General features: G+C 40.9%; 2 protein-coding genes across 6 annotated transcripts in view; one reads left to right on the top strand and one right to left on the bottom strand.

The window, feature by feature from the left end:
* FRRS1 (ferric chelate reductase 1) overlaps positions 1-13,668 on the bottom strand; it is a 99,902-nt gene that overhangs the window by 71,662 nt on the left and 14,572 nt on the right. The window lies entirely within an intron of this gene.
* Positions 12,810-13,668, top strand: part of AGL (amylo-alpha-1,6-glucosidase and 4-alpha-glucanotransferase) — an 89,965-nt gene continuing 89,106 nt past the window's right edge. Inside the window, exon 1 of one of the 3 annotated variants that reach the window (XM_008507712.2) lies at positions 12,810-12,976. The gene's annotated coding sequence lies outside the window, so the exon portion shown is untranslated. Of the gene's footprint in view, positions 13,241-13,668 lie in introns of all 3 variants that reach the window. The other 2 variants (XM_008507899.2, XM_070592286.1) reach the window with 2 other exon arrangements.

Raw genomic sequence — 13,668 nt, 5'->3', positions numbered from 1 at the left:
AGGAAATTCCAAGTACTGCGCACAACTGCAAGCACAGAAGGGTAAATTTATCTTCCTCTGTGGAAACCCACATTTTCCTTTCTGAGTGATCACTGAAAGGAGAGGGAGGTAACTAGTATCTTTCTACCCACCCACCCTCAAAGCACTACCCCTAAAGCATTCCTTCTGAAGAGTGAGGACTCAGACAGTTCACTGTAATCCTCCACAACTCCTAGGACAGTAGTAGGGGGATTAGGGAGGGGGAATGAGGCCCCCTGAAATAGGTACTAATGAAGACTTCTCCCTTCAAGTACTAACAGCCAAAGATTTCAGAGCTACGTTAACCAAAACAATGTCTTACTTGGGATGGTGTAAAGCCAATCTGGTTCAGAATTTACGCCACTGGGGAAGTCCCAGGAGGAAAAAAGAATCAAATAAAAGGGGGAATATTATTTCTACAAATGAGAGACACTAAGGAGAAAGGCTTAGTGTTATATACACATGCTTACACACACATACGCATGTATTCACACCCATACTGAACAGAAATTCATAGTTCTATTACCCAGTAAGAGTGGGTCGAACTGGCATTAATAAAACAGGAGGTAACTCTATAGATTAGAATGCTCCAAAGAAGTTTTATTATCAGGGAAGTTTTATTATCCGAGTTTATGTATAAACTCAGAAATCTTAATAAGATTCTTTCTGATTATCCTATATCTTCTTAATAATCCACACCCAGAGAGGCTGATACCCAGCAATGTTGGGATTTCTTTAATCTTGGGATATTCTACAAGGGTGGCTTGCTTTGCAGAAGTGAACATGCCTCATATCTTTAGGTTCTTTTTCTAGGTAACAGAACATTCCCTTCTGTTAACAGATGGGCCAAAAAGGTAGAAAGTTGCAAGTGCCTTATCAAACCTGAACAGTCGTGTTTGGTTTTATAGAAAGGACAGTGGTTAAATAGCTTGCCTTGGAGGGATGATAAAATCTAACATTATCCTCTCCCAGCTATATTCCCATCCAAGTCCCAGTAACATGCAATCATTTAGGAGTTACTAATTTGAGCAAAGATCTGAGTTAACTGAGAAGGTAAGCCATGCAGAAATATGGGAAGAAGATTATTCCAAGATGAGAAAGCAGCAAGAGCATGCTTGTGGTTTTCAAGGAATGGCACGATGGGCAGTGTGGTTGGAAGGCAATGACAAGGGGAAAGTGTGGGGGGCCATGAAGTCAGAGGGAGAAGTAGGCCCAGATTTATAGAGTCTTCTAAGCCACAGTAAGGGCTGTGGATTTTACTCTAGGTGTGATGGAAAGTCAGGGGACGTTTGTGAGCAAAGGAAAAAACACAATTCATGGTTTTAAGTGATCACTCTAAGACATATTCTAAATGTTACATATAATGTTGATGATATCCATGATTCATATTTATCTAGAGGCCTGGAGTAGGAAACAGCAGGACATGTGATGAGGTCTGAATTACAATATCTTCTGAAGGTAGAGCTGACAGAATTGGATGGATTCAGTGTGGAGATGGGAAAAATAGAATCCAGAATTATTTCAAGGTTTAGGTGGATGAGGAAAGAGTGTAGCATGTTAGGGAGAATATAAAGATTTGGTTTGGGGCAAGTTAAATTTGAGATGCCCAGACAATTGAGAGTCATTTCAGATCTAGAACCAGCAGAATTTGGTGACTAGTTACATTAGAGTTAGCAAGGAGGAGGGAAGCAGAAAGAATCCATATTCAGTCAAATGTCTCTCAAGCTTGCTGTTTGTTTGGCTCTCAGATGATCAATTTCTAATAGCTTCAGGTACATCCAGATACAAAACCAATACAACCAGAATTGAGAATCTCTGGTTTACAAAAGGCTAACAAACTCAGAATATTTTCCTGCAATAACTGTAATGTGTCAAGTAAATGCATCTGGTTCATATTTAGCTATAATTATAATTCAGCTATCACAGCCATTGGAAAAGACATTTTTTTTTTTTCCCTTCCAAGTGTTGTTCACAATTTCCTTTGGATTATGTAGCTAAAAAAGGAATATCAGGGGCCAGCCTGGTGACGTAGAGGTTAAGTTCGCATGTTCCAATTCAACAGCCCAGGATTCGCAGGTTTGGCAGATCCCAGGTTCAGATCTACACAACACTTATCAAGCCATGCTGAGGCAGGTGTCCCACATATAAAATAGAGGAAGATGGACACAGATGTCAGCTCAGGGCCGATCTTCCTCAGCAAAAAGAGGAGGATTGGCAGCGGATATTAGCTCAGGACTAATCTTCCTTAAAAAAAAAAAAAAAAAGTTATATTAAAATCACTGCCAGCATGGTTACCCCAGATTCACTGCAGGCTCTGAATGGATACTGGATGTAATAACTATTCAATGAGCACTTATTACAAGTCTGCACTCATCACTGTGGGAGGATGACAAAAAAGAAATTGTTCTTGCTATGGATGATCTTACGACCAAGTTCAGAGACCAAGAATAACAGGAAACAATTAGAAAACAAAGCCAGAATTGTGTGGTATTCACTGCAAGTTAAAGTAGGGTGAATTGAAGAGAAACGATAGTGCGGGATGGAGTAGTTAATGAGGGTTTCATGAAGGAAGTATGCTTGGCATTAGACGTTGAAAACTGACAAACAAAGGGATGGGTACTTTATTTCAGATGAAAGAATGTGAATACGTAAGCTTGGAGGGCACTGGAGTGATGAGGAGACAGACCTGACTAAAAAAGAGAATATGTTTATGAGGACACGGGGCAGTAAAGATAAATGACAGAAGTACAAAAGTATAGTTGCAGTCCCCAACTAGCAAACAATGCACAATTATAAGCATACCCCAGCTTCCTTAATACCACACATACAAACATCTCGTGCTCAATCTGATGACCTTGCTCCTTACCTCCCTGAGAAACTTGAAGGAATCAGAAGAGAAAAGCATCCCTAACCTCCTACCTGAATCACATCATCCTACCTGACCAGCATTTGCGCCCTGTCACTCTGCCTTCTCTCCTGTCCTGAGCACGAACTAGAGGTGTTCCTATCTGTGGCTAATTCTTCCACCGTCCACCAGGTTCTTTTTCTCTCACTCACCCAAGGTCGTCAGTCAACCAATTCTCCCTGTGCAGAATTTTTCCCATTTGCCTCTCCAGATCCATTTTCCACCTTCCCCTACCCTGCTCTATGCCAGGAAGTCTGACCTGAATCAACAGGTTCCCCTGTCCTCTGGCTTCCAGATTATTTTGGCTAATGAGAAGGATGGTGGTCCCAGGAAAGGACCAGGGATGGTAGGAAAGAGGAAAGTGAAGGTAAGACATTTATTGTTCCAGCTCCCTCCCCATGGGCTGGCTCAATGGGACAAATAGCTCTCTGCACACAGGTCTCATTCTCTAGGTTCTGGTACCCTTTCCCCTCCCCTTGCCTCTTCATGTCAAAAGATGGTATTGATGCCAAACCATAACTCATCCAAGGTATTGCAGTATCCCTATGTTTTCCTTATATCCTGACCATAATTTTGTATAATAAATAATCCTGTTTAAAATTCTCTTCAAATTACTCCATTTGTGTGTACCATGTGCTTCTTGCCAGGTCCCAGACTGATACATTCCCCTTTTCTCTCCTACACCATCCATTTTTACCTTTATCTCAAGTCCTACTGATAGTAAATAGACATGCTGTTTATGCTGAAAAATAAAAGTGCTGTTTTTTTCTCACATATTAAAAATAAAAATGAGAGTCGTAACCCCACATTCCTCCTCTAGCTACCACATCATTTCTCTGTTCCCATTTAGGGCAAACTCCTTGAAAGAGTTGTCTTACTAGCAGTCTCAGTTCCTCTCTTTCTCCACCTCACAGGGTTTCAGCCCCACCAGTCCTCCAGATCTGCTCTCACTAGGTCACCACTAAACCTCAATTCTTAGTCCTCCTCTTACAGGGCATATCAGCAGCAATTCCCTCACTGATAGCTCTCTTCCCCCTGGAAATCCTTCCTTCAATTGTCATCCAGCATACCACGCTCTCTTGTTTTTCCTCCAAACTCCAAACTGATTGCTTCATCTCAGTTTCCTTTTCTTTCGTTTTTTTCCCCCAACCCCTTAATGTTGGCATGCCTCAGGGCTGACATTTTGAAACTCTTCTCTCTCTTTTTTTTTTTTGGCAAGGAACAGTGACCCTCAACCAACATCTGTTGCCAATCTTCCTCTATTTGCTTGAGGAAGATTGTCCCCCGAACTAACATCTGTGCCAATCTTCCTCTATTTTTTGCATGTGGGATGCTGCCACAGCATGGCTTGATGAGCAGAGTGTAGGTCCATGTCCAGGATCTGAACCCACGAACCCCAGGTCTCTGAAGTGGAGCACGCAAACTTAACCACTATGCCACCGGGTTGGCCCCTTTTCTCTTTTCTATATGCATTATAGTGGGGCTATCACCCAGTCTCATGGGTTTTAATCCCATTTATAATATCAGGACTCCCAAGTTCATATTAGTGCCTCAGATTGCCTCACTGAACACCAGATTCCTACATCCAACTGCCTTTTGATATCCCCACTTAGATTTCTAATAAATATCTCAAATTTCATATGTCCAAAACTAAACTCCTGATCTTCCTCTCCAAACTTACTCCATCTATAATTTTCCTCACCTCTTTTAATGGCAACTCCATAGTGTCAATTTCTCAGTCTAAAAATTTGAAGTCAGGATTGACTCCTCTCTCTTTCTCACATCCAATCCATTATTGGCTCTCCTTACAAAATATAACCAGAACTTGACCCCTTCTTACCACCTCCACTGTTACCATCTCAGCTGGATTCTTGTGACAGGGCCCTAACTAGTCTCTTATACCTTTGCCCCCCTAGGACTACTGTCAACAAAGTAGCCACAATGACAATGTTAAAATGCAAGTCAGATCAGGTCACTCCTCTGTTCCAAAGCCCCCAGTGGTGCCCTGTTTCACTCAGAGTAAAAGCTAAGTCCTTCCAATTGTCTACAAAACTCTACACAATCAAGCCTCTTGTTCCCTCTCTGACTTTCTCTCCTGTTCTGCTCCAGACACATTGGCTCCTCAAACTCCTCTGGCATGGTCCTGCCTTAGGGCTTTGTACTGACCAATTCCATTTCCTGGTACACTCCTCCCCAAGATGTAAACATAGGTCACTGTTGTACCTCTGTCAAGTCTTTGCTGTAATGTCACCTTCTCAACAGGCCTACCCAACTTTCCCATTTAAGTTGCAAGCCACCCTTACTATCCATTGGCACCCTCAATGCCCTTTATATTATTCACTTATTACTTAACTCGTTATATAATTGACTTATTTATGATATTTATTATCACTTTTCTATATTCACCCATTAGAATTTAAGAGCCACTCACTAGAATGTAAACTCCATAAGATATATCTCCTTGCCTAAAATAATGGCTTAGCATATATTAGGTAATCAGTAAATATTTATTGAACTATTGAATGAGTGAACATTTATTGAGTACTGGGCTGGACATTTTCCACTTGCCCCTTCAGCTCCATTCTCCACTTTGCTCTATTCCCCAAGTGGCAGATCTCTATGGACTGCCTCAACAAGTGCCAATATATTATTCCATTTAATCCTAATAACAAGTCTGTAAGGGAGGTAATTTTTATCATACCCAATTTATAGATGAAGATCAGAGGCCAAGAAGGTTTAAATAGCCTCTCCTTGAATCCAGACACTCTGATGTAGAGGCCATTAATTCACAAGCCCCACTCATGCATATCAATGTCTCATGAGGAAAAAAAGGAATCTGGAAGAAACAGAAATATTTCAGGAAACTTAAAAAAAATCAAAGAGATAAGAGAAGATATTCCATCCACTTAAAAAAAAATGTTTGATATGAATAAGGAATAAGCAAGGGACCAGAAAGAATTCTTGAAATTAAAAAATATGAGAGCCAAAAGCAAACATTTAAATAGAAATTGTGGAAAATAAAGTTGAAAGAAGGAAGAAAGTTCCAATGAGTAGGATGAAAAATAAGCAATCAGATGGAATACATGGAAGAAACAATAAAAGATTTAGAGGATTGGGTTAGAAGACCCAACATCTGATTAATAGAAAGAGAGAGAGAGAAAACGTAGATGAAGGATAGTTTCAAAACAATAATAAAAGAAAATTTTTCAAAACCAAACTGTGCTAATCTGCAGATTGAAATTGGCTTACCACATGGCCACCACAATGAATGGTCCCCAGGGAGAAGACAGGGTATGCTTCTCAGAACAGAACCACCTCAGATAAAGGCAGTCTTCCGCTCACAACAGCTCCTCCTGGTTGGGAACTCCATCGGTTGGCTCAGCGGCCACCAGAAAAGTCCTGGGCTCCTGCTCTTCATCCATCTTCCATGCTTCTTCCTGAGGAGCTTCAACAACTTCTGTGTCCTCTTCAACCGGATATGATAAGGAATTGTCTCCTTCTTCCTTTAGGTATACTGTGCCAGAGTCTTTTCAAGCCCCATAAGCCTGGCCTAATGCAGAGGGACTCTCTCAGAAATTTCTAGACTAGAAATAGGCACCAGTCTCTATATTCATGTTTGCCCTAATCTCCAGGGGACACAAGCCAGACGCCCAAAACTTTTCATCACCACAGTTCCAGGGTAGACCTACAGGTTCTGCAGCTCATCAAGCATCCACGTGAGAAACAAGATGCCCCTCTCCCCCTTCTAGCAGGCTTACCAATCTTTTCCATTAAACTCTCTGACAAAATTCCACTTGCCCAGCCTTCCTTCAAGCCCTGGAAGGCAGGTGTGAGGTTTCGCTGGTAGCTCTCTTCAGAATATGGAGAACTAAGTGCCTCTGGTCTTCACATCTGTGCTCTATCTGTAATTCTGGGATATGAGGAAAAATCTCACTTCACATCCTGTTACACCTGGGATCCTGAATTTAACCCAGGAGACCAGCCAGGTGAAGTCCCCAGGGCCACCGTGGGGCAGCCTAGAGAGTGATCAGCCCCGAGCGGAGCAGAGGAAAGAAAGTTCCAGGAGGGAGTTCTCTGGGAACAAAATGGTGACAGAGGAGGCCCTGGGATTATTTAAGGATAAATTTGCTGAATATGATGCAGTGTATTTTGGGGGAGAAATACATTAGATGTTTGAAACTGACTCTACAAGATTTTCAAAAAGAAATTTGCCATCTGTTGGATATGACCCGGCGGTGGGCTGGATTGAGAAAAGAAAGAGACCAAACAGGTAAACTCAAGCCTTCCACTCCAACTTCAGAGGGGTGCTGGTTTCATCTGGATAAGGGAGTGCCCTGCCATAGCTTAGTTTTATCATGACTAGCACTATTATTTTGGCTGCCCTATGCTCACAGAACAAGAGGAAATAGAAGATAATCTTGGAATGTTTTTTTGGTGTTTTTGTGGGGTCTTTTTGGCTCTGCGAAGTCAGTTGAACAGCCCCTTTAGTTATGTATCTATGAGGCCAATATACCCTCAGCTCTGGTACATGGGAATTCATTATCCTCTTAGCAAAGTGAGCCTCTCCTCTTATTTAGTACAGCCATAGGGAGGGAAATTTTGCTTAAGGAAACTTGAGACCCTCTGCAAGGGATGAAAACAATATCCCACTGCCTTTTCTCTGAGATTTGGAGTCAGGGAGCCTGGATTGTACAGATTCAGGCTAGTCACACAGAAACTCAGTGAGTTTTATGAACTAAGGTTATCACGAAAGCATAAGGGGAGGATCAATATCCAGCACTGAGCCCCAGAACTGAGCCACTGGAGGAAACACAGTGATTTTTGAGTCCATGAGGCAGTGTATGATGGGATCTGCCCTAATCCAGCCCAACTTGGGGCAAATATGCACGCAGGGGAGGTCACTGCATGTATTTCAAAGATTAGTTACTGAAGTCTGATATTAGGGGCCCAGGCTTACTCCGAGAGAAAGTCCATGAAGTGGCAGACTCCAAAATCTAAACTGAACCTGCTCTCCTGGATAGATCTGATAGATTCAAACCCCAGGAAAGTGGTTGGGAGAAGAACTAAAAAGAGCAATCACTCTGGAGTTATGATCAGTTTGAATAGACCCTTTTTCTCCAAGAATAACACAAGGGACGTGAGGTTGCCTATCCTCAAAAATCAGCTACTGCTGGTGTTCCAGCCCCGGGGAAGCCCTGGAGCAGCGACTTAGCCCCAGTCACATCGGGGAAAATTCTGAACTGAGGACAGGCACCTCCAGCAAGGACTTGTCAACAGGACAGCATCAAGATGGCCTGGATCAATCCCACCCTCACTCCCACTTGTTCCTAAGTACTGAAGTTCACAAGCATGCCAGGACAAACAAAAGGGGGGCCTTGAGGGAAATGAACCAGAACTGCTGCCAAGATAGTCCTGTAGATCCCCCTGCTCTGTTCTATAGCACTAATGGGAGCTATTTCCACCCCAGACTAACACGTTCATCTCAAATACATTGTTTAAATATTAGAGTTTGAAAAGAAGTTTTCACAACTGAGAATAAGCGGGCCAACAGTGTTCTTCCGCACTCTCAGGCAGCCTCCATCCCCTTGATACAGCTGTCTGCTGAAATCTGCCAATAGGACAGTTAAAAATAGATGGCCAGCTCCTGTAAAGGACTTGCATGATTGACTTAAATAGTCTTCCATATTTATCTGTCTAGATCAGTTGTCTCCAAATGTTTTTGCTTGTGTACCCTTAAAAGAAATTTGAGAAACTATGTATCCTCCATGAATTTTTTCAGTTGACCACCTAATATTTTTAAAAGTTTATTTATCCATAGAATAATGATGCGGGGTCGGTGAGCCGAGGAGTCGAAAGAAAGATTTCTTAGACTCTCAAGATCTGGCAGTAGTGCTCTTTTATTTAGAGAATAGTGTGGAATAGCATGGGGACAGGACCCATGGGCAGGCAGAGCTGGTGCGTGGGGACAGGACCCACGGGCAGTCAGAGCTCCTGTTGCTGCCCCGAGTTGAGGGTTAGAGCTAAATTTAAGGCATAGGTATGTGAGTTATCTCTTTACAAGACAAAGAATATGTAAAAAAGTTAAAATGGTAGATAAGAATCAAACCGGATTGAGTAAATGGCAGAAGTCACCGCTTGAATTTTATCCTCGGCTAAAGACAAAGGAGGATTTGTGGGGGGGAGGGTCAGTTACATGAGGTTGCCAGACAGTAACCAATTTAAGTTCTTGCCTCTGGCATTGACCAAGAGCCTCTAGAGATAAGACCATCCCCCCCCTTCCTGGCACAGAGAGGGAGGCATCTTCACAGATAGAGGTTTCCCTTAGAAATGTAAATGTTTCCCAACAAAGGGGCAAACAAATTCCACTCCTTGGAGCCTGAATCTCATCTGTAGTTTTAAAACTAACCAGCCTAAAAATCCTCATCATAAGCCATTTTAAAATTAAGCAGCCTAAAAATCCTCATCAAATAATATTACTTTATTGCTACAATGAGTCAGGATTCAGCTATTCTTGTTTTTCATTTATATTTATAGCACTAAAAAACCTTATTCTTATACAGAAATATGTGAGAATGGAAGTTTTGTTAGCAAAACTTAAAATATGCTAAGTATATATTTTGCATCTGATAATTAGAATAACATATTAACATTGGTGTTTTGTGAAGGTCTCAGCCTATCAGTAAGCAATGTTGTGGTTGGACCAGCCTTTGTGGTTCTCGCTATGATTGCAAGACGCCTTTCAGCTATAACCATCAGGAAACTTTGAAAAACTAAAGGTTTGTTACTTACAGGACATGGAAATTATACAGCATACCTAGGGCCACACAGCAAGGTTGCGGGTAGAGAGAGAGCACATAGGACAGGCCTGGGGTTCTGTTTTTATTGGGGTCAAGGTTGGGAGCCTAGGATTTCACAGGCTCATTGTTTGTTGGTGAATTTAAAACATAAGAGTGGGCACATAAAGCACAAGGAAGAGAAAAAACAAGTGGCCCAAATGGTCAATTATTGAAATCAACCAACATCTCTAAAACAAAGGAGCCTTGGGGTGGGGTTGGGGGGGGGGGGCAATGTTTTTATTGGAGGTAGCCATCTTTGAAGTGGATGCCTCAACAATCAAAGATTAAGTCAGCCACTTGCATTACAAAAAAAAAGAAAACAACTTTCAGGGCTTACATTACAGAGAGGGAAGAATTAATCTTAATTTAATAAAGCTGGTTTTCTAAAGTTTACGGCACTATATTGTAGGTCATATTTTTTGAATATTTTGTTCTACATCCCATATATATTTATATACATCCTGCTTTTAAGAGCATAGAAAGCAATGACAAGAGAAACAAAGAGAAAGAGAAAGAGAGAGAAAAGGTATCAGGTCGAGGGATGAAGTCAGGTTTTGTTCAGCCTGAAGCCTATATAACACGAGGTGCAGACTTCTTCAAAACAATACCACATCATGAATAAAAAATTAGATATTGTTGACGAAAATAATCCATAGCCAATCTATAAATTAAAATTGGGGTGAGTTTATTATGAGTCAGATCTGAGGACTAGCTTAGCCTGGTGCCTTCCTTCCCCAAGGGAGGAAGGGCACCAGAGAAGTGGGGTGTACAGAGTCGTTATATACCATCTTAGAACAAAGAGCATATATCACATGATAGGAATGTCCCTTTTACAACAGTCACGATTGCCAAGCCGGCACAGTACAGCTATTCACACAGTAGGTAGCAGGTCTGCTGTCTGGAACTGGGTGGTCAGAGGGTGGGTGCAGCAATCCATTCCTAGCCTCGGGAAAGATGCTTATCCTTAAGGAAATGCCAATGTGGGGGAAGTTAAATCTTTGTCGTAAAGCCATTTATTCTTGTCTTTGGGACATAGCAAATGCTTAAAGCAGATGCACAATGCATGCTAACAGCCATGCCAGCCCCTTTTGGAAAAAACGTCAGGCCAAATTAGATTTATACCTAATAGCTTCCTCACATACTCCAATATATCCTATTGCTTGCCATTTGTTTATCAAAAAAAGTAAATATTTATATAATATGAGAACAAAATCACAAATTATAAATTTTTAAAGGATGATAAATTCCACTAACATCATATACTCTAGAAAATACATAACAATAGTATTAATTAATATCTCTATAACATTTTTCCATAGTTTTTGGCTGGATACTTTTAATCCCCTCTTCAAATGACAGTGCTTTTTTATATCATTTTCTATGGGAAAAATAGAAAGATAGTCAAGAATTTCTTTCAACATAGTTAATAGATTTTCATTTTTGATAGTTTACAAAAGCCTCCTTCTGTTTCATCATAACTGGTAATTATTGGTTAAGCCACATCTATCATTTCCTCCCAGTTTCTTACTCAGGAGGTGCTTCTTGCCAGGGTAAGCCCTTAGAGACTCCAGCCCTTGGATTGGCAAGGCTATGGCTACAGCACCCGGGCCAGCTTTGCCAGGTCCTCCCTCTCCCTCTCTCTCACCCACCTGAGTTGAGTGTAATGTGTTGCTCTGACATGACTCCCTCAGGAGTAAGTCATTCTTTGACAAAAGTAAGAATATGAAAGAGGCAAAGTAATCACATAGAAATCGTCAGCAGTGCAACTGTGCCATACTTTTGAATTTGGAACATCCCAACAAGAGTCAAATTATTCCTTTTTTAATACTATGCCTCACCCTTAACAGGCCTTCATATAAGGCTGGAAAAGGCAATGGCCTATGAAAGTTTAGGATTAAAAGACATTTCTCCAACGCCAATATTTTTATTGTACCTCTGAAGTTCTTATACCCCAGATGATGCATCACGGAAGATTTGGGATGGATAATAGGTATTCCTTTCTTTTGAAAAGTGGGGAAATGGTGACTGTGAAAGAGAGTTTGGACAAGGACAGAGGAGAAATAGGAGAACATCAATGTATATTCTCCAGTTGTTGGGTGTATTATTCTCTGAGCCTATACTGTTCTCTGATTTAAGCCAACATCAATAGAGTTACTTGCATTATTAAAACCTTCTATATCTTTACTAATATTTTATCTGCTTAACCTATCATTAATTGTGAGATATGTGTTGAAATATTCCACTGTAAGTATGGATCTGTTGATTTTTCCCCATAGTTGTATCCATTTTTCTTTATAAATATTGAGTATATTTTATTGTATATATACAAGTTTAGAATTGTTGTATGTTACTGGTGATTTGAATCTTATCCTAGCACTTATGGCATTGTATTATAATCATTAGTTTACTTGCATGTTTCACCCATTAGAGTGCTGGCTTACTGAGGAGGGGTCAATGTTTGACTCATCGGTGAATACCTGGTACCACTATGATAGATCAGGCTCTCATTACCTCTTTCCTGACTATTAATATAATCTCCTAACTAGACCAGAACTAAGCTGCCAATTTCAGCCCCTCAAAGTCCCTGTCAGAGTAATCTCCTGGGAGAACAGCTCTGATCATTTCACTCCTTTTCAAAATTTCAGGTTCCTATTGCTCCGGAATAAAGTATAAACTCCATACCTCATCATTATAATTTCCCAATGACTTGAAATTAGCTTATTTTCTACTAATTTTATTCTCACATATGAGAGTAAATCAAACTGAAATCTTCACTAGCCCCACACAGATCCCGCATTCCCGCTGCTTTCCACATACAATATTCCGATCATGGTATAATTTCCTTTCCCACTCTGCATATCCAAACTCTTCAAAGCCAATCTTAAAAGCCTCCTCCTCTGAAAGTTTCTGGCATATTCATCCAAATAAAAATATTTTCTCCTTCTTTTGAATCTTATTGTGGACTGGATGTTTGTGTCCCCTTAAAATTCGTATGTAGAAGCCCCAACCCCCAATGTGACTGTATTTAGAAACAGGACCTGTCAGGAGGTGATAAAGGTTAAACGAGATCACAGGGTGGAACCTTAACTGGATACGGCTGGTGCACTTATAAGAAGAGGAAGAGACCCCAGAGCTCTCTTTCTCTGCCTTGTGATGACATAGTGAGAAGGCAGCTGTCTACAAACCAGGATAAGAGCTCTCGCCAGGAACAAAATTGGTAGGCGCCTTGATCTTGGACCTCTCAGCCTCCAGAACTGTGAGAAATATATTTCTGTTGTTTATGCTATCCGGTCCGTGGTATTTTGTTATGGCAGCCTGAGCTGACTAATACAAATGGTGATATACTGCTTTATCAGTATCTCTTCAAGGCTTTAGATTTTTTGCATTGAATTAACGTTGCTCACGTGACAAGGCTGTTTCTTAAATTATCAACGTCTAATAATTCATAATGAATCAAAGAACCCAGTGACCTCAGTGTCAGGTAAATAATTCTCATATGCATGCTTACAGAGCCAGGTTTATTGGTCAGATTTATACTTATTTGGTATAAAATTGAGTCATCAAAAAATTGAGTCCTTGTGAGTTTGTTTACAAGACTTTCTGTGATACTTTAAAACTGAAATGGTTCAGGGCTGGCCCCGTGGCCAAGTGGTTAAGTTCACACGCTCCGCTGCAGGCGGCCCACTGTTTCGTTGGTTTGAATCTTGGGTGCGGACATGGCACTGCTCATCAAACCACGCTGAGGCAGTATCCCACATACCACAACTAGAAGGACCCACAACGAAGAATATACAACTATGTACTGGGGGGCTTTGGGGAGAAAAAGGAAAAAATTTAAAAAAAATTTTTTTTAATTAAAAAAAAAAACTGAAATGGTTCGTTGTTATGTAATCCTTAACCTCTAAGACT

Source organism: Equus przewalskii, chromosome 24, assembly GCF_037783145.1.
Source record: "Equus przewalskii isolate Varuska chromosome 24, EquPr2, whole genome shotgun sequence".
NCBI lineage: Eukaryota > Metazoa > Chordata > Mammalia > Perissodactyla > Equidae > Equus > Equus przewalskii.
This window is presented reverse-complemented; position numbering and strand designations above follow the sequence as displayed.